We start from the raw sequence: 22178 nt of genomic DNA, 5'->3' as shown, positions 1-22178 counted from the left end.
AGTAAAAAGGTGGCTGAAACTGTCCAGAAAAACGAGACAAGACAGGTTCAGTTTACAAACTGTGCCATGGATACACCAAATGTCTGATGAAATCAGCAGCGAAGGTAGTTCCTAATTATAACTATTGAAAAGAAGGGCTGATTGAGCAGATTGAGTGATGGTGGTATCGTGGTGAGCACAGCTGCCTTCCAAACAATTGACCCGAGTTCGATTCCCGGCTATCACATTGATAGTTTATGTAGAACCTTGTCCACGGTCTCTTGTGTTTTAAACCGAGGGGACAAAAACAGTGCGAACGCAACATTTGACAGGAATGAAATAAAATAATAAAAGTTTCTTTTTTTTCTTCGGACGTAATTCGTTTCAAATGAAAAATTATTGAAATAGAAAACCAAATCCCTGACCTAATAAATGAGTTCTCCGTCAGAGACAAAGATAAAATTACAGCTCACTCACTATGTTCTGCACAATCCTGGTACCTGATGAAGTTAATATGAACGTTATTGGGGTGGTTCCATCATTCTGACACATGTGCAGCTGCAATGACTGAGTGGTTAAGGCTTTGGACATCGGCAATGCTGCACAGAGCACACATTCAAACTGTGGTAATTATACAATACATGGCAGCATTGTGAACAGTGAGGGGGTACTGCTGAAGCTCAAAGTTCCTTATACAGCTTGTGGATTGGGCAAACAAGACCAATTTAAAGCAGAGAAGTGTGAAATGATTTATTTCATTGGGAAGAAAAGGTTGAGACAATATAAAAGTAATGATACAATTGTAAAAGCATGCAGGAACAAGGGGCCTGCAGTTAAATGTGACACTAATAATTGCTGTTTGAGTGGCAGGTTGAGAGCATGGTTAATAAAGTATTTGGTTTTGTGAGCTTTATACGTAGGGACATAGAGTACAAGAGCAAGCAGGTTATGGGAAACCTGTATAAAACACTGGTTTGGCCTCAGTTGGAGTATTTGACTCTGATCTGGACAGCAGTCGTTGGAAAGGATGTGAAGGCATTGGAGAGGGTGCAATAAATCTCTGGGCATGGGTCCAGGGATGAGGAAGTTCAGTTACATCGGTAGATTGAGAATTTGGGTCTGTTCTCTTTGACGAAGAGAAGGTTGAGAGGAGATTTGATAGAAGTGTTCAGAATTGTGAAAGGAGTAAAAAATTCTGTGCTGGGACCTTACAGTTGGTAAAAGTATTGTCCTGTGAATGTGTGGGTGTGAATATTGTGGAAGAGAGAGTGTATGAAAGGAGCGGGCGGGTCAGACTAATCCAACTGTGTTTGTGTGTCTGTTCTGATCATGTGGAGGGAATTGGAAGGAGCTGATAGGGAGAAGCTGTCATGTCCCAATCTTCCTCTGTCAGGAAGTGTTCCCCAAACTGAATGGACAGGGCACTTTCCCGGTTACACTTCTCCGGCAATGCTAAATATTCTGAGTATTTGTTTTAATGTGAAACATTTAAGATAATTATACAAACACAATAAATTGTTGAGAGTAAAGAAGAAACATTAAAAATGAAAATTCATGTTGACGTCTCTCTGCTGAACTTTTAGTCTTTCCAGTCTGGGCCAGTGGTCTGATTAATCCGATGGTGCTTTTCCCAGTCGCCTGTGTAACGTGGCTTGAATCCCGGCCTTCCAGGTTTTGAACTGCATAGCGGAGCATTTGAGAAAGTATTGGGGCTGAATGGCCTCATCTAGCTCTAGTCTTCCTTCCGTCTGGTGAGCTGATCTGACATCCACCCCAGAGTGGAAATGCTGCATAGATTGTCTTAAAAATGGTCTCTAAGCTGAGGGAGTGACTGTAAATCTCGTCACCACTTCCATCCTGACTAATTTCCTCCACTTCAAACCGTCCATCAATGTCAGAAGGAGTCAGAACTGGAGTCGGAGACTCCACCAATGATTGAGGTCCCATCTTTGACCACTCGAGCATCCTGCCTTGCCTCACACCTTCTCTGTTCTCCAGCAGCGGTGATGTTCCAGGGTCTTGGCTGCTCTGAATGGCCTGTTTGAGGGTCTCCTTGCTCCAAAGCAGATGACTTTTGATGTCTGCCAGCAAGTTGTTGAGATTTGGCTCCTCCTCATCTCCATCTCCAACTAGGACGGCACGGTAGCACAGTGGTTAGCACTGCTGCTTCACAGCTCCAGGGCCCGGGTTCGATTCCCGGCTCGGGTCACTGTCTGTGTGGAGTTTGCACATTCTCCACGTGTCTGCGTGGGGTTCCTCCGGGTGCTCCGCTTTCCTCCCACAGTCCAAAGATGTGCAGGTTAGGTTGATTGGCCAGGTTAAAAATTGCCCCTTAGTGTCCTGAGATGCGTACGTTAGAGGGATTAGCGGGTAAATATGTGGGGGTAGGGCCTGGGTGGGATTGTGGTCGGTGCAGACTCGATGGGCCGAATGGCCTCCTTCTGCACTGTAGGGTTTCTATGAACTTCAGACCAGTCGGGAACTTCCATCTTCCAAGCTTCTCGGGGCTGGTTGAACAGAAACAACAACAATTAAGGATTTTGCAGAGTTGTTACATTCGAGCAGATTTCCCCCTGGGGCATTTCATTAAACACCGGCTTTTTCACTTCATTATCAACTGCAGGAATGGCAATGGAATGTATTGGTCCATTTATCCTCACATAGGAGTTGGGACGTCATGTTGAAGTTGTACAAGACATTGGTAAGGCCCCACTAGGAATACTGTGTACAGTTCTGGTCACACAGTTATAGAAAGGATATTATTAAATGAGAAAGACTGCAGAAAAGATTTACTATGATGCTACCGGGACTTGATGGTTTGAGTTATAAGGAGAGGATGAATAGTCTGGGACTTTTTGTCTGGAGCGTAGGAGTCTTAGGGATGATCTTATAGAGGTTATAAAATAATGAGGACCACAGATGAGGAAGATAGTCAACATCTTTTCCCAAAGTTAGGGGAGTCTAAAAGTGGGGGACACAGGTTTAAGGTGAGAGGGGAGAAACACAAAAGGGTCCAGAGGGGCAATTTTTTCACACAGAGGGTGGTGAGTGTCTGGAACGAGCTGCCAGAGGTAGTAGTAGAAGCGGTTACAATTTTGTCTTTTAAAAAGCATTTCGATAGTTGCATGGGTAAGATTGGTATAGAGGGATATGGGCCAAACGCAGGCAATTGGGAATAGCTTATTGGTAAAAACTGGACGACACGGATTAGTTGGGCTGAAGGGCCTGTTTCCAGCTGTGAATGTCTGTGACTGTATGACTATGACTCTAGCCCTAACTGGAAATGATGCAGGTTGTCACTATCATTGCTGTAAGTGGGATGGGGACAATGCTCACTCACAGCATCTGTATTCCATCTGAACAGCTGGCAGGTAGAACACAAAATCAATGGTAAACATTCTGTCAGCATCCAGTGAAACTGGGTAACTATGGTAACGGGTCGGTACATTGACAACACAGGACTCTGTGACAATACCTTCATCCCCAACAGGGTGATGTCACCAGGATCCACAATTCCCCCAGTTTGGAGATTCCAGTCAGGAAGCAAGGAGCAAAGTGTAAGACACCAGAGAAAAGACAAAAGATTTTCATTTCTATCGAACCAATCATCATCTCTGGAGTTCCCAAAGGACAGTCAATGAATGACTTCTTTAAGAAGTCATAGAGTCAGAGAATTTTACAGCACAGAAAGAGGCCATTCGGCCCCTCGTGTATGCACCGGCCATCAGCACCTATCTATTCTAATCCCATCCCGATCTGGATGAGGGAACCAAACGTAACATTTCCACGTTTGCTGACAACACAAAACTGGGCGGAATTGTGAGTTGTGAGGAGGATGTAAGGAGGCTTCAAGGTGATTTAGACAAGTTGAGTGAGTGAACAAACACATGGTAGATGCAGCACAACGCGGCGAAATATGAAGTTATACACTTTGGAGTGAAAAACAGAAAGGACAGGATGAGAGGAGATCTGATTGAAAAATATACAATTCTAACAGGGCTGGACAGACTAGCTGCAGGAAGGATGTTTTCCTTGGTTGGGGAATGTAGAACAAGGGGACACAGTCTTAGGATATGGAGTACACCATTTAGAAATGAGATGAGGAGAGATTTCTTCACTTAGAGGGTGGTGAACCTGTGGAATTCTCTACCTCAGAAGCTGTGGCGACCAAGTCACTGCATATATTCAAGAAGGAGAGAGAGAAATTTTTAGATTTTAATGGCATCAAGGGGTATTGGGAAAAGCTGAGAATATGGAATTGAGATATAGGATCAGCCATGATCACATTGAATGATGGAATAGGCTCAAAGGGCTGAATGGCCGACTCCTGTTCCGAGTTTCTATGTTTCCAAGTTCTGATGAAAGGTCACAGACCTGAAAAACTAACTCTGTTTCTCTCTGTAAACAGATGCTGCACAATCTGCTGAGCTTTCTTTTCTGTTTCATTTCAGATTTCCAGCGTCTGAACTGAACCCAGCCAGAGTCAGCACCTTCAGGAGAGAGGGAGGAACCAGTGAGTTAGAACTGAACCCAGCCAGAGTCAGCACCTTCAATAGAGAGAGAGAGGAACCAGTGAGTGTAGAACTGAACCCAGCCAGAGTCAGCACCTTCAGGGGATAGAGAGGTAATTAATTTAAGCCCTGTATTCAAAATCAGAGGTAGAGAGGATTTGATTTGATTTATTATTGTCACATGTATGAACATATTGTTTCTGCCCCCTATCCAGACAAAACATACCGTTCATAGAGAAGGAAATGAGAGAGTGCAGAATGTAGTGTTACAGGAAAGAGGGAACCAACGAACAGTGAGCCGAACGTCGGTCGTAGGGCAGTTGCTGGAGTCCATTATCAAGCGTTTGAAAAGCAGTGTTCTAATCAGATAAAGTCAGCATGGATTTACAAAAGGGAAATCATGCTTGACAAAACTACTGGAATTCTTTGAGAATGTAACTAGTAGAGTTGACCAGGGAGAACCGGTGGATGTGATTTATTTAGACTTTCAGAAGGCTTTGGACAAGGTCTTACATAACGTTTTTAAGTTATAAAGTTTAAAGTTTGTTTATTCGTGTCACAAGTCGGTTTACATTAACACTGCAATTAAGTTGTGAAAATCCCCTAGTCGCCATACTCTGCCACCTGTTCGGGTAGACCGAGAGAGAATTTAGCATGGCCAATGCAACTAACCAACTGTCTTTCAGACTGTGGGAGGAAACCAGAGCACCCAGAGGAAACCCACGCAGACATGGAGGGAACATGCAAACTCCACACAGACAGTGACCCAAGCCAGGAATCGAACCCGGCTCCCTGGTGCTGTGAGACAGCAGTGCCAACCACTGTGCCGCCCTGCTACTATGTAAAGTTAAAGTATATTGGATTGTGGGTTGCGTCTTGAGATGGATAGAAAGCTGGTTCACAGACAGGAAGCAAAGAGATGGCATAAATGGGTCTTTTTCCAATTGGAAGGCAGTGATTAGTGGGGTACCGCAGGGATCTGTGCTGGGACCCAAACTGTTCATATTATATATTAATGATTTGGACACAGGAACTAAATGTATTATCTCCAAATATGTAGATGATACAATATTGGGTGGGAGGGTGAGCTGTGAGCAGCATGCAGAGATCTTCCAGTGTGATTTGGACAGGCTGAGTGTGTGGGCATCTGCATGGCAGATGTAGTATAATGTGGATAAATATGCAGTGACCACTTCATTATCCACTTCAGTAGCAAAAATAGGAAGGCAGATTATTATTTGAAGGGGTGTAAATTAAGAGAGGTGGATACTCAGCGAGACCTCGGTGTCCTTGTGCATCAGTCAGTACAATCATGTTGAAGCTGTACAGGACTTTGGTTCGGCCACATTTGGAGTATTGTGTACAATTCTGGTCGCCACACTTCCGGAAGGATGTTGATGCATTAGAAAGGGCGCAGAAGAGATTTTCCAGGATGTTGCCTGGTTTGGAGGAACCTTTTTGAAGAAAGGTTGAACAAACTTGGATTGTTTTCTTTGGAGCATCTGAGGATGAGGGGGGACCTGAGAGATGTTTACAAGATTATAACAGGCTTGGATAGAGTGGATTGTCAGAGTCTTTTTCCCAGGTTACTCAGGACAAAGGTGAGAGTGAGAGAGGGAAAGTTTAAGAGATGTAAGGGGCACGTTTTTCAGACAGAGAGTGGTGAATGCCTGGAACGTGCTGCCAGAGGAAGTAGTGGAAACAGATTCTGTAACAACATTCAAAGGGCATCTGGATAGATACATGAATCAGCCGGGAACAGAGGGATATGGACCACGTCAAGGCAAGGAAATATTAGATTAGAGAAGTGTAATAAGTCTGTGGAGGCAGAAGTTCCTTCACCAAAATCCCTTTCTTTATAACTGTAACAGCAGTACACCGAGTGCTAACAGTTAGCAGTCTACCTCCGGGGGTGTCAGAGGAACTGACACTCCCGGTTAAGTACAAGGCAAAGTTTCCCTGATTGGCCCATCAATTGGATCCTTAATCAGGGAACTCTTTTTTTCCCCAAATAAACAAAATCAGATTAACTTAGGGGCAACCCAAAAGGGGCAGCTCCTTAAAAGGAGGGGAACCGCCCGAACCAAGAAGCGGAAAGGAAACTTAAAATATCAAATTAAAATGTGATCAAAAGGGTCAATAATACACCCCCATCCCTGCGGTGCCCAGCAGGCATTGAAGGCATCAACACTGCCCTCGGACACCGCACACTCCCTTTCCAGGGATTCCCAGCCACAAATGTAGCCGCAGTAGAGAGGCAGACAGTCAGGTTGGGCGACCCCCTCGATCGCTCGCTGGATAGATCATAGAAATCATAGAAACCCTACAGTGCAGAAGGAGGCCATTTGGCCCATCGAGTCTGCACCGACCACAATCCCACCCAGGTCCTACCCCCACATATTTACCCGCTAATCCCTCTCACCTACACATCCCAGGACTCTAAGGGGCAATTTTTAACCTGGCCAATCAACCTAACCCGCACATCTTTGGACTGTGGGAGGAAACCGGAGCACCCGGAGGAAACCCACGCAGACACGAGGAGAATGTGCAAACCCCACACAGACAGTGACCCGAGCCGGGAATCGAACCCGGGACCCTGGAGCTGTGAAGCAGCAGTGCTAACCACTGTGCTACCGTGCCGCCCATAGATCTGTAGATGGCACGCTTTGCCAAGCCCAGGAGCAGGTTCACGAGGAGGTGCTCCTCCTTCCCCTCTGCACCAGGTGCCCGTAGATCAGGAGTGTGGGACTGAAGTGCAAACAAAACTTGAATAAAAGATTTTTGAGGAAACTGAAAGGGTTGTGCAGCCTATAACATGAAACATAGACATGGTCCACGGACTCCACAGGATTGCAAAAAGGCACGCTTGGGAGCCCGTGAACCGTAAGGGTGGGAGGGTGAGCTGTGAGGAGGATGCAGAGATCCTCCAGCGTGATTTGGACAGGCTGAGTGTGTGGGCATCTGCATGGCAGATGTAGTATAATGTGGATAATATATGCGGTGACCACTTCATTATCCACTACAGTAGCAAAAATAGGAAGGCAGATTATTATTTGAAGGGGTGTAAATTGAGAGAGGTGGATACTCAGCGAGACCTCGGTGTCCTTGTGCATCAGTCAGTAAAATCATGTTGAAGCTGTATAAGACTTTGGTTAGGCCACATTTGGAGTATTGTGTACCATTCTGGTCGCCACACTTCCGGAAGGATGTTGATGCATTGGAAAGGGTGCAGAAGAGATTTTCCAGGATGTTGCCTAGTTTGGAGAAAACAGCTCTGAAGAAAGGTTGAACAAACTTGGATTGTTTTTCTTTGGAGCATCGGAGGATGAGGGGGGACCCGAGAGAGGTTTACAAGATTATGACAGGCTTGGATAGAATGGATTGTCAGAGTCTTTTTCCCAGGGTCAAAGTTTAAAAGAGATGTAAGGGTCAAGTTTTTCAGATAGAGGGTAGTGAATGCCTGGAACGAGCTGCCGGAAGAGGTGGTGGAAGCAGATTCTATAACAACGTTCAAGAGGCATCTGGATAGATACATGAATAGGCAGGGAACAGAGGGATGCAGCTTAATCCGTGACAGTCAGCACGGATTCATGAAGGGTAAGTCTTGCCTCACAAATTTGATTGAATTCTTTGAGGAGGTAAGTAAGTGTGCAGATGAAGGTAGAGCAGTTGATGTCATATACATGGATTTTAGTAAGGCGTTTGATAAGGTTCCCCATGGTAGGCTCATGAAGAAAGTGAGGAGGTGTGGGATCGAGGGAAATTTGGCCGATTGGATAAGTAACTGGCTATCTCATAGAAGACAGAGGGTGGTGGTGGATGGAAAATTTTCAGACTGGAGACCAGTTACCAGCGGTGTACCACAGGCATCAGTGCTGGGTCCTCTGCTTTTTGTGACTTTTATCAATGACTTAGAGGAGGGGACTGAAGGGTGGGTCAGTAAATTTGCTGATGACACCAAGATTGGTGGAGTAGTGGATGAGGTGGAGGACTGTTGGAGGCTGCGGAGACATTGATAGGATGCAGAGCTGGGCTGAAAAATGGCAGATGGAGTTTAACACTGATAAGTGTGAGGTGATTCATTTTGGTAGAACAAATTTGAATGCGGATTACAGGGTCAACGGCAGGGTTCTGAGGAATGTGGAGGAACAGAGAGATCTTGGGTTTCATATCCACAGATCTCTGAAGGTTGCCACTCAAGTGGATAGAGCCATGAAGAAGGCCTATAGTGTGTTCGTGTTTATTAACAGGGGGTTTGAGTTTAAGAGCCGTTGGGTTATGCTGCAACTGTAGAGGACCTTGGTGAGACCATATTTGCAATATTGTGTGCGGTTCTGGTCACCTCACTATAAAAAGGATGTGGAGACACTGGAAAGAGTGCAGAGGAGATTTACCAGGATTCTGCCTGGTTTGGAGGGTAGGTCTTATGAGGAAAGGTTGACGGAGCGAGGGCTGTTCTCTTTGGAGCAGAGGAGGATGAGAGGCGACTTAATACAGGTTTCTAAGATGATGATGGGGATAGAGTGGACGTTCAGAGACTATTTCCTCGGGTGAATGTAGCTGTTACTAGGGGGCATAACTATAAGGTTCATGGTGGGAGATATAGGAGGGATGTCCGAGGTAGGTTCTTTACTCAGAGAGTGGTTGGGGTCTGGAATGGACTGCCTGCTGTGATAGTGGAGTCGGACACTTTAGGAACTTTCAAGCGGTTATTGGATAGGCACATGGAGCACACCAGAATGATCGGGAGTGGGATTGCTTGATCTCGGTTTCGGACAAAGCTCGGCACAACATCAAGGGCTGAAGGGCCTGTACTGTGCTGTACTGTTCCATGGATTTGGACCACGTCAAGGCAAGAAAATATTAGATAAGAGAAGTGTGATTGGTCTGCGGAGGCAGAAGTCCCTTCACCAAAACCCCTTTTCTTACAACTCTAACGGCAGTACACCGAGTGCTAACAGTTAGCAGTGTCCCTCCGGGGGTGTTAGAGGAACTGACACTCCCGGTTAAGTACAAGGCAAAGACTCCCTGATTGGCCCATCAATTGGATCCTTAATCAGGAAGTTCATGCTCCTATAGGCCAAGCTCATTGGTCTGATTGAAGTCATTACAAGAGGCATCTGCGTCGGCACAGACTTGGTGGGCACTTCCTGTGCTGCACTGTACTGTTCTTTGTTCAGTCCCTGAAAGTAAGCGCATAGGTACAGGAGACAACAAGACAGCAAATGGTATGTTGGCCTTGAGAGCGAGAGGATTTGTGTATAGGAATAGGGATGTTTTACTGCAATTGTATAGGACAACAATGAGGCCACACCTGGAGTATTGTGTGCAGTTTTGGTGTCTTTATCTGAGGAAGGATGTACTTGCTACAGGGGGAGTGCAGCAAAAGTTCACAGGCTGTTTCCTGGGATGGCCAGTGTGTCGTATGAGGAAAGAGGAAGTCAGTTTGGATTATGTTCACTGGAGTTTAGAAGATTGAGAGGGGTCTCATAGGAACTTATAAAATTCTAACAGGATTAGAAAGGGTAGATTCAGGAAGAATGTTACCGATGTCCTTCGTGTAAGGATAAAGGGTAAATTTTTAGGACTGAGGTGAGGAGAAATTTCTCCACCAGAGAGTGGTGAATCTGTGGAAATCGCTAATGCAGAAAATAGCTGAGGCCAAAATGTGTGATGTCAAGAAGGAAATAAATGTAGCTCTTGGGGCGAAAGTGATCAAGGGATATGGGTGGATATGGGTGGAAGGTGGGATCAGGAAAGAGAATTTGATCAGCGATGATCATAGTGAATGGTAGAGCAGGCTCAATGGGCCGAATGGCCTACTCTTGCTTCTATTCGCTGTTTAAAGAAAACAAAGAAAAGTGCAGCGCAAGAACAGGCCCTTCGGCCCTCCCAGCCTGTGCCGAACATGATGCCCTTAAAAAAAAAACCTCCTGCCATGACTCGGTCCGTATCTCTCTATTCCTTTGATATGATTTGATTTATTATTGTCACATGTATTAACATACCATGAAAAGTATTGTTTCTTGTGCGCTATACAGACAAAACATACCGCTCATAGAGACGGAAACGAGAGAGTGCAGAATGTACTGTTACAGTCATAGCTCGGGTGTAGAGAAAGATCAACTTAATGCAAGGTAAGTCCATTCAAAAGTCTGACAGCAACAGGGAAGAAGCTGTTCTTGAGTCAGTTGGTATGTGACCACAGACTTTTGTATCTTTTTCCCAAAAGAAGAAGGTGGAAGAGAGAATGTCCAGGGTGTGTGAGGTCCTTAATTATAATGACTGCTTTGCCAAGGCAGTGGGAAGTGTAGACAGACTCAATGGATGGGAGGCTGATTTGCGTGACAGATAGAGCTACATTCATGACCTTTTGTAGTTCCTTGCAGACTTGGGCAGAGCAGGAGCCATACCAAGCTGTGATACAACCAGAAAGAATACTTTCTATGGTGCATCTGTAAAAGCTGGTGAGAGTCGTAGCTGACATGCCAAATTTCCTTAGTGTTCTGAACAAGTAGAGGCGTTGGTGGGCTTTCTTAACTATAGTGTCGGCATGGGGGACAAGGACAGGTTGCTGGTGATCTGGACACCTAAAAACTTGAAGCTCTCGACCCTATCTACTTCGTCCCCATTGATGTAGACTGGGGCATGTTCTCCTTTACACTTCCTTAAGTCGATGACGACCTCCTTTGTTTTGTTGACATTGAGGGAGAGATTATTGTTGCCTCCCTATTCATGTATCTATCCAGGTGTCATTTACATGTTGCCAATGTGCCTGCTTCCACCACCACCTGTGGCAGCCTGTTCCAGGCACCCACCACTCTCTGTGAAAAACCTCCCCCGAACATCTCCCTTAAACTTTTCCCCTCTCACCATAGAACCATAGAAAATTACAGCTCAGAAACAGGCCTTTTGGCCCTTCTTGTCTGTGCCGAACCATTTTTTGCCTAGTCCCACTGACCTGCACTTGGACCATATCCCTCCACACCCCTCTCATCCATGAACCCGTCCAAGTCTTTCTTAAATGTTAAAAGTGACCCCGCATTTACCACTTTATCCGGCAGCTCATTCCACACTCCCACCACTCTGCGTGAAGAAGCCCCCCCTAATATTCCCTTTAAACTTTTCTCCTTTCACCCTTAACCCATGCCCTCTGGTTTTTTTCTCCCCTCGCCTCAGCGGAAAAAGCCTGCTTGCATTCACTCTATCTATACCCATCAAAATCTTATACACCTCTATCAAATCTCCCCTCAATCTTCTACACTCCAGGGAATAAAGTCCCAACCTATTCAATCGCTCTCTGTAACTCAGCTTCTCAAGTCCCGGCAACATCCTTGTGAACCTTCTCTGCACTCTTTCAACCTTATTTACATCCTTCCTGTAACTAGGTGACCAAAACTGCACACAATACTCCAAATTCGGCCTCACCAATGCCTTATATAACCTTACCATAACACTCCAACTTTTATACTCGATACTCCGATTTATAAAGGCCAATGTACCAAACGCACTCTTTACGACCCTGTGACGCCACTTTTAGGGAATTCTGTACCTGTATTCCCAGATCCCTCTGTTCAACTGCACTCTTCAGAGTCCTACCATTTACCCTGTACGTTCTACTTTGGTTTGTCCTTCCAATGTGCAATATCTCACACTTGTCTGCGTTAAATTCCATTCGCCATTTTTCAGCCCATTTTTCTAGTTGGTCCAAATCCCTCTGCAAGCTTTGAAAACCTTCCTCACTGTCCACTACACCTCCAATCTTTGTATCATCAGCAAACTTGCTGATCCAATTTACCACATTATCATCCAGATCATTGATATAGATGACAAACAACAATGGACCCAACACCGATCCCTGCGGCACACCACTAGTCACAGGCCTCCACTCAGAGAAGCAATCCTCCACAACCACTCTCTGGCTTCTTCCATTGAGCCAGTGTCTAATCCAATTTACTACCTCCGCATGTATACCTAGCAACTGAACCTTCCTAACTAACCTCCCATGAGGGACCTTGTCAAAGGCCTTGCTGAAATCCAGGTCGACAACATCCACCGCCTTCCCTTCATCCACTTTCCTGGTAACCTCCTCGAAACATTCTAATAGATTGGTCAAACATGACCTACCACGCACAAAGCCATGTTGACTCTCCCTAATAAGTCCCTGTCTATCCAAATATTTGTAGATCCTATCCCTTATCACACCTTCCAATAACTTGCCCACCACCGACGTCAAACTTACTGGCCTATAATTTCCCGGATTTCTTTTGGAAGCTTTTTTAAACAACAGAACAACATGAGCCACCCTCCAATCATCCGGCACCTCCCCCGTGAATACTGACATTTTAAATATGTCTGCCAGGACCCCTGCAAGTTCAACACTAGCTTCCCTCAAGGTCCGTGGGAATACCCTGTCCGGTCCTGGGGATTTATCCACTCTGATTTGCCTCAAGACAGCGAGCACCTCCTCCCCTTTAATCTGTAAAGGTTCCATGACCTCCCTACCTGTTTGCCCCATTTCCGTAGACTCCATGCCCGTTTCCTCAGTAAATACGGATGCAAAAAAAACATTTAGTATCTCCCCTATCTCTTTTGGTTCCATACACAGTCTACCACTCTGGTCTTCAAGAGGACCAATTTTATCCCTCACTATCCTTTTGCTCCTAACATACCTACAAAAGCTCTTTGGATTTTCCTTCACTCTGTCTGCCAAAGCAACCTCATGTCTACTTTTAGCCCTCCTGATTTCCCTCTTAAGTAGCTTCTTGCACTTTTTATACTCCTCGAGCATCTGATCTGTTCCTTGCTGCCTGTACATTTCATACAACTCTCTCTTCCTCTTAATCAGTGTTACAATCTCCCTCAAGAACCAAGGTTCCTTATTCCTATTTACTTTGCCTTTAATCCTGACAGGAACATACAAACTCTGCACTCTCAAAATTTCTCCTTTGAAGGCCTCCCACTTTCCATTTACATCCTTACCAGAGAACAGCCTGTGCCAATCCACATTTCCCAGATCCCTTCTCATTTCATCAAATTTGGCCTTTTTCCAGTTCGGAACTTCAACCCGAGGACCAGATCTATCCTTATCCATGATCAGGTTGAAACTAATGGCATTATGATCACTGGATCCAAAGTGTTCCCTCACACTCACATCCATCACCTGCCCCAACTCATTTCCAAATAGGAGATCCAATATTGCATCCTCTCTAGTTGCCACCTCTATATACTGATGTAGAAAATTCTCCTGAACACATTTTACAAACTCTACCCCGTCAAAACATTTAACAGTATGCGAGTCCCAATCTATGTGTGGAAAATTAAAATCCCCTACTATCACAACTTTGTGTTTCTTGCAATTTCTTGCACCTTGAACATGTGGCCCATTGCAGTTGACACTTCCACCCTGGGAGAAAGTCTCTGACTATCCACCCTGTCTATGCCTCTCACAATTTTGTAGACCCTCTATCAGGTCTCCCCTCAGCCTCTGTCTTTTCAGTGAAAATAAGCCTCATTTATCAAACCTCTCCTCATAGTCAACACACTCAAGACCAGGGAACATCTTTCTATGTATGAGATAAAGGAACCCGAATGTGCAGAACTGAATGCACCCAGAGACACCACTTTCAGGGGAAGAGTGAGAAGAAGCAGTGGGTGTAGAAATGATCTCAGACAGAGTCAGCACCTTCAGGGGAGATGCATTCATGAGTATCGGTACAGCAGATGACAGCATGGCTGGAGAGATGGTACAGGAGGGAGGGCTTTAGATTCCTGGGGCATTGGGACCATTTCTGGTTGAGCTGGGACCTGTACAAGTTGGACAGATTACATCTGAACAGGAATGGCACCAACATCCTCACGGGGAGCTTTGCGAAGTGCTGTTGGGATGGATTTAAACTAAATTGGCAAGGGGATGGGATCCTGACAGGTACTGATAGAATCTTCAGGTTTGCAAAGTGGTCAGGGACAGGAGGGAGTGACTGCAGCTGAGGCAGTCACTAATCTAAAAGGGGCAAGGGGAATAGGGTGGTAGTTCTGGGGAGGGGATATCTAATAGCTTTGTTAATATGAGATGGAATAAAGACAACAACAAGAAATGATCTTGGATCAGAAAATGTAGAATCCAAATGAGTGAAGGGAAAAAATAACAAGGAGAGGAAGACACTGGTGGGAGTAGTCTATCAGCCCCCTGACAGTAGCTATACTGTAGGGTGGGGAATGAATCAGGAGATAATGAGGATATGAAAAAAGGCAGTACATGAATCATGGCTGACTTTAATCGTCATGTGGATTCGGACAATCAACTTGGCAGAGGTAGCCATGAGGAAGAATTCAGAGTGTATTAGACACTGTTTCCAAGAAGAATACTTTATGGATCCAAGCAGAAACCAGGCCAGTTTGGATATTGTAATGTTAATGATACAGCTTTCATAAACAATCAGAGTAAAAGCTCCGCTCGGAAACAGTGACCGTAACATGGTAGAATTTAGCATTCAGTTTTGAGTGCAAACTTGAGTCAGAGGCAACTGTGCTCAACTTAAATAAGGGTAATTGGAAAAGAATGAGAGCAGAGTTGGCTAGACTGGACTGCAAAAGATGTTTAGCAGAAAAGACGATCGCTCAGCAATGACATACGTTATGAAAATAGTTTATGACTCACAACAAAGATACATACCAGTGACAAACAAGGATTCTGGAAGGGAATAAATCAACCATGGTTAACCGAGGAAGTTAAAGATTGCATCAAACTGAAAGAAGAACATAGGATGTTTCATATATTAGTGGTAAGACAGAGCATTGGGGAAGTTTCAAAAACCAACGAATGATGACCAAAAAAATACTAACGTGGGAGAAGATGAACTACAAACGTAAATTAACAAGTCATTTAAAAAGAGACAGGAAGAGCTTCTATAAATATATAAAAACAAAGAGAGAGGCTAAAGTGAACATAAGCTACTGAGAGATTGAGACTGGGAAATAAAAGGAAATGGCAGAGGAGTGAAATACATAATCTGTGTCAGGATGGCCGAGTCGTCTAAGGTGCTTCGTTCAGGTCACAGTCTCCTCGAGAGGCATGAATTCAAATTCCAGTCCTGACATTGTTTAGGGGAGGCAGTGGAGTCATGGGCCAGTGATCCACAGACTCTGGATAATGCCCTCGGGACCCACGTTCAAAATCCAACACAGCAGGTGGTGAAATTTGAACTCAATATGAATCTGCAATTAAAAACCTAATGATCGCTCGTCATAAAACCCTATCTGGTTTACTAATGTCCTTTAGGGAAGGAAATCTGCTGGGCAGGAGTGTGTTTGAATTGTCAAGTCTTGAGGTAACAAAAGCATGGATGAGGGTTTCAGGTACGGGTGAGTTGAGGTATTATCAACAATGTGTGACGTTACACAGCTGGTCAGAGGTGATCTTGGTGAAGGAACAGATATGTGGTCAGAATCTCATTTCCGAGTCTAATGAGGTGCCAAGATTATGAGGGTTTGTTTCAACCTCGAACACTGACCAGTAGGAGAGATGGAGTCAGTGATTGGGAACAGAATTTGTGGTGGGAATATTGGTCTTCCAAATATTTAATTGGGGGAATTCTCTGCTTAGTCAGTAGCAGAGGTCGGAGAAGGTGTCTCATAATTTAATAACAGAGGATTGGTTGTGAGAGGTGACGGTGAGGTAGAGCTGGGTGTTATCAGCATACATGTGAAAGCTGTGTTTTTAGATAATGTCACTGAGGGGTCAGGTGTAGATGAAAAATAGGAGAGAGTCAAGGAAAGATCCTTGGGGGATTTGGGTGGTAACAGAATAGAAGTGGGAAGATAAACCATTGCAGGTGATATTCTGCATATGGCCAGAAAGATAAGATCGGAAGTGCAGTCTTACCCAGCTGAACAATCCCTGCTCATCCTTCTCAACCTATCCACACCTTTGACATGGTTGACTGCCCCATTATGCTCCAATACCTTCCCACTGTCAGATCAGTGTTCACAGCAGATGAAGATGTTAATGTACCTGACATCCTGGGGAAACTAATGATGAATGAAGGGCTGGGCCTCAGTAAACGAGTGTAGAGAAGGCTGGAGTTCTCAATCATCTTCGTCCCAGGTGGCAACTCCTCCATCTCAATGTGTGTGGTGAGATCAGGCCATTCTGCTCAGTCAGGAACACCCAGGCTGACTGTAAGAGAGAGAGGCTGAAATTAGAACCAAACAATGTGGGAAATTCAATCAGAGTAACCAAGCGCCACCCCCAATACAGAGCACAGGAAGATCCCAGTATCTCTCCCTGGCCGATGCAGTGTGAGGTCCTCGAACCCGGTGTGGCACTGAGCCCCACACACAGGGGAGAGGAAGATCCCAGTCTCTGTGCTGATTGGTCTGACTCCAGGGGGTTTGCAGCGCTGCCACTGCTGAGCCCGGGGATCTGCAGCGTGACATGTTTACACAGGAAGCCGCCATTGGAAACCCTGAGCTCAGGATTCACAGCCGGGCGGGACGGGATTCCCGCTGCCGAAACCCTTCCCCCATCCGGAGCCCCGCCGCGGGCTCAGGATCCGGGCCCGGGGACTGAAGCCACTGGCGGGACATTTACTGCCGCTCCGCGCGGTGTCTGATGGGCCTGTGACCGGCAGCTGGGAAAACCAATCGGAAATTGACGCATCGCGGTTATCCAATGGCCGCTCTGCGCCCACTGAGTGACAGCTACTTTATCCAATCCGTGAGCTCCATCCAGCTGAACAGAGGGAACACTGAAAATGACGCTGACAATTGTAACCAATCACAGTCCGTGCTGATGGAAACACACGCCCCTCAATGTGATTGACATCTTCTTTAGCCAATCGCAATGCATTGAACAAATGGAATGTGCCGCTCCTGCGCCTTTCGCGCAGCGTCACTCAGAGCCCAGCGTCATTGCGTCATTTAATTTGATGAAACCAATGAGTGATGAGAGAGGTGGAGGCGGAAAGAATCCTTAAAGTTGAACTGTTCAGATAATTATAGTTGTACAATTATAATTCGTTGATGGCAGTTAAAGCGGCAAAAGGACTGCGGAAAGTCAGAGGGTGCAAAAAGTGAAACCCGCGGGAAAGATAGGAGGAAATAAATGAAGAGAACAGTCGACAAAAATGAACGGGGAGGAAAGCAAGCAAGAAGCAGGTGCATTTAGAGAGGGAATTCCAGAGCTGAGACATCGAGAGCTGAAAGTACGATCATCACTGGTGGAGTGAATCAAGATGTGGAGATGCCGGCGTTGGACTGGGGTAAACACAGTAAGAAGTTTAACAACACCAGGTTAAAGTCCAGCAGGTTTATTTGGTAGCAAAAGCCACACAAGCTTTCGGAGCTCTAAGCCCCTTCCTCAGGTGAGTGGGAATTCTGTTCACAAACACAGCTTATAAAGACACAAACTCAATTTACATGTATAATGGTTGGAATGCGAATACTTACAACTAATCAAGTCTTTAAGAAACAAAACAATGTGAGTGGAGAGAGCATCAAGACAGGCTAAAAAGATGTGTATTGTCTCCAGACAAGACAGCCAGTGAAACTCTGCAAGTCTAGGCAACTGTGGGGGTTACAAATAGTGTGACATGAACCCAATATCCCGGTTGAGGCCGTCCTCGTGTGTGCGGAACTTGGCTATCAGTTTCTGCTCAGCGACTCTGAGCTGTCGTGTGTCGCGAAGGCCGCCTTGGAGAACGCTTACCCGAATATCAGAGGCCGAATGCCCGTGACCGCTGAAGTGCTCCCCAACAGGAAGAGAACAGTCTTGCCTGGTGATTGTCGAGCGGTGTTCATTCATCCGTTGTCGCAGCGTCTGCATAGTTTCCCCAATGTACCATGCCTCGGGACATCCTTTCTTGCAGCGTATCAGGTAGACAACGTTGGCCGAATTGCAAGAGTATGTACCGTGTACCTGGTGGATGGTGTTCTCACGTGAGATGATGGCATCTGTGTCGATGATCCGGCACGTCTTGCAGAGGTTGCTGTGGCAGGGTTGTGTGGTGTCATGCCCACTGTTCTCCTGAAGGCTGGGTAGTTTGCTGCGGACAATGGTCTGTTTGAGGTTGTGCGGTTGTTTGAAGGCAAGAAATGGGGGTGTGGGGATGGCCTTGGCGAGATGTTCGTCTTCATCAATGACATGTTGAAGGCTCCGGAGGAGATGCCGTAGCTTCTCCGCTCCGGGGAAGTACTGGACAATGAAGGGTACTCTGTCCACTGTGTCCCGTGTTTGTCTTCTGAGGAGGTCGGTGCGGTTTTTCGCTGTGGCGCGTTAGAACTGTTGATCAATGAGTCGAGCGCCATATCCTGTTCTTATGAGGGCATCTTTCAGCGTCTGGAGGTGTCTGTTGCGATCCTCCTCATCCGAGCAGATCCTGTGTATACGGAGGGCTTGTCTGGAGGGGATGGCTTCTTTAACGTGTTTAGGGTGGAAGCTGGAGAAGTGGAGCATCGTGAGGTTATCCGTGGGCTTGCGGTACAGTGAGGTGCTGAGGTGACCGTCCTTAATGGAGATGCGTGTGTCCAAGAATGCAACCGATTCCGGAGAGTAGTCTATGGTGAGCCTGATGGTGGGATGGAACTGAGTTGTTTCAGTGATTGTTCACCATGAGTCCAAAGGAAGAAAATGTCATCGATGTATCTAGTGTATAGCATCGGTTGAGGGTCCCGTGCGGTGAAGAAGTCTTGTTCGAACCTGTGCATGAAGATGTTGGCATATTGAGATGCGAATTTGGTCCCCATGGCTGTTCCGTGTGTCTGGATGAAGAACTGGTTGTTGAAGGTGAAGATATTGTGATCCAGGATGAAGCGGATGAGATGTAAAATTGCATCTGGAAACTGGCAGTTGTTGGCGCTGAGCACTGAGGCCGTTGCAGCAATGCCATCGTCATGGGGGATGCTGGTGTAGAGTGCCGAGACATCCATTGTGACGAGGAGCGCTCCTGGTTCAACTGCTCCATGTGTGCCGAGTTTCTGTAGGAAGTCCGTCGTGTCGCGACAAAAGCTGGGGGTTCTTTGTACAATGGGTTTCAGGATGCCCTCGACATAGCCGGAGAGGTTCTCGCACAGGGCCCCATTGCCCGATACGATGGGACGGCCGGGTGTGTTTGCCTTGTGTATCTTCGGGAGTGAATCAAATCAGGGATGCTCACGAGGGCAGATTCAGAGGAGCTCAGATATCTCAGAGGATTGTTGGGCTGAAGGTGATAAAAGGGAGGAAGAGCTCAGGACATGGAGGGATTTGGAAACACGGATAAGAAAATTAAAATTGAGACATTGCTTAATCAAGAGTCAGTGTTTGTCACTGAGCACAGGGTTGATGCATTAATGGTATTTGGAGTAAATTCTGATATGAGAAATCAATTAGCAGCTTTCTGGACCCAGCAGCACAATAAATCGGATCAGAAGTGGACCACATGGCCCCTCAAGCCTGCTGCTCCATTCAATAGGATCATGTTTTAGATTCCCAACGCACAGAATCTTTACAATGCACTACAGCCCATTTGGCACATCAAGTCTACACTGCGTTATTGAAACAGTGTTCCATCTAATTCCACTCCCTCGCCTCACAGCCCCAGAGACCTGGGCTTGCTTCTGCCCTTTGGTGACTGTACAAATTTTGTACATTCTCCCCGTGGGTTTCCTCTGGGTGCTCTGGTTCAAAGATGTGCAGGTTAGGTGGATTGACCATGTTAAATGTTCCTTTAGTTTCCAAAGATGTGTACATTAGGCACTGAATCGGTGCTGTTTTAACACTTATTTTGAATTTTTTCCCCTGCTTCTTGATGAACTCTTGAATCGAACATGAAAAACTCTATTATAGAATCCCTACAGTGCAGAAGGTGGCCATTCGGCCCATTGAGTCTGCACTGATTCTCTGACCTATCCACACAACCTCACATATTTACCCTGTTAATCCTCCTAATCTAAACATACTGGGACATATAAGGGGAAATTTAGCATGGTAAATCCACTTACACTATCAATGGAATGTGGGGGGAAACCAGAACACTCAGAGGAAAGCCATGTGGACACAGAGAAAATGTGGAAAATACGTACAGTCACCCAAGGCCTGAATTGAACCTGGGTCCCTGTCATTCCGCAGCAGCAGTGCGAACCATTGTGCCACCCTTCTTTCTCTTCCATAAGACCATAAGACACAGGAGCAGTATTAGGCCACTTGGCCCATCTGCTCCACCATTCAAACATATATTTTTCTCATCCCATTCTCCTGTCTTTTCCCCATAACACCTGATCCCCTTATTAATCAAGAATCTATCTCTGTATTAAAAACATTCAATGACCTAGCCTCCACAGCCTTCTGCGGCATAGATTCACCGCTCTCTGGCTGAAGAAATTTCTCCTCATCTCTGTTTTAAAGGATCGTCCCTTTAGTCTGAGGTTGTGCCCTCTGGTACTAGTTATTCCTACTAGTATATATTTTGTCACCAGCTTCCTATTGGTGGAAACATCCTCATAGAAGAATCATAGAAACCCTACAGTGCAGAAGGAGGCCATTCGGCCCATCGAGTCTGCACCGACCACAATCCCACCCAGGCCCTACCCCCACATATTTACCCGCTAATCCCTCTAACCTACGCATTTTTTTAGGATTTCAAGGGGCAATTTTTTTTTTTAACCTGGCCAATCAACCTAACCCGCACATCTTTGGACTGTGGGAGGAAACCGGAGCACCCGGAGGAAACCCACGCAGACACGAGGAGAACGTGCAAACTCCACACAGACAGTGACCCAAGCTGGGAATCGAACCCGGGACCCTGGAGCTGTGAAGCAGCAGTGCTAACCACTGCGCTACCGTGCCGCCATGTCCACGTCCATTCTAGCCAGGCTTCGCAGTATCCTGTAAGTTTCAATAAGATCATCCTTCTAAACTCCAACGTGAACACTCCCAGAGTCCTCAACCATTCTTCATACAACATGCTCTTCATTCCATGGATCATTCTTGTGAACCTCCTCTGGACCCTTTCCATGGCCAGCACATCTTTCCTTAGATATGGGGCCCAAACTGCTCGCAATACTCCAAACGAGATCTGATCAGAGCCTTTGCCAGCCTCAGAAGTACATCTGTGCTCTTGTATTCTAGCCCTCTCGACATTGCATTTAGCTTCCTAACTGCCGACTGAACTTGTACGTTAACCTTAAGAGACTCTTGAACAATGACTCCCAAGTCCCTTTGTTCTTCTGATTTTCTAAGCATTTCACAATTTAGAAAGTAGTCTATATCTCCATTCCTCCTTCCAAAGTGCATAACTTCACAGTTTTCCACATTGTATTCCATCTGCCACTTCTCTGCCCACTCTCCAGACCTGTCTAAGCCCTTCTGCAGAACACCTGCTTCCTCAATGCTACCTGTCCCTCTTCAGTTCCGCTCAGACTCCTTTCCCAAAAGAAAAATACCCAAGCTCTCAATTCTATCTTCATAGCTACAAATCTTTATCAATAGAATCATTCATGTGAATATCCTTTGCACTGTCTCCAATGCCTTTGCAACCTTCTTCAAGTATGGTGTCCAGAACTGGATGCAGTGCTCCAGGTGAGGCCTATCTCGTGTATTTAAAAGCTCAACATGACCTTCTTACTCATGTATTCAATCCTCCAATAAAACATAGGATGCCATTTGCTTTATTACTTGCTTTCTCAACATGCCCAACCACCTTCAATGAC

Source organism: Mustelus asterias, unplaced genomic scaffold (genome assembly GCF_964213995.1).
Source record: "Mustelus asterias unplaced genomic scaffold, sMusAst1.hap1.1 HAP1_SCAFFOLD_76, whole genome shotgun sequence".
Classification (NCBI taxonomy): Eukaryota; Metazoa; Chordata; class Chondrichthyes; order Carcharhiniformes; family Triakidae; genus Mustelus; species Mustelus asterias.
Note: the sequence above shows the minus strand (reverse complement) of the source record.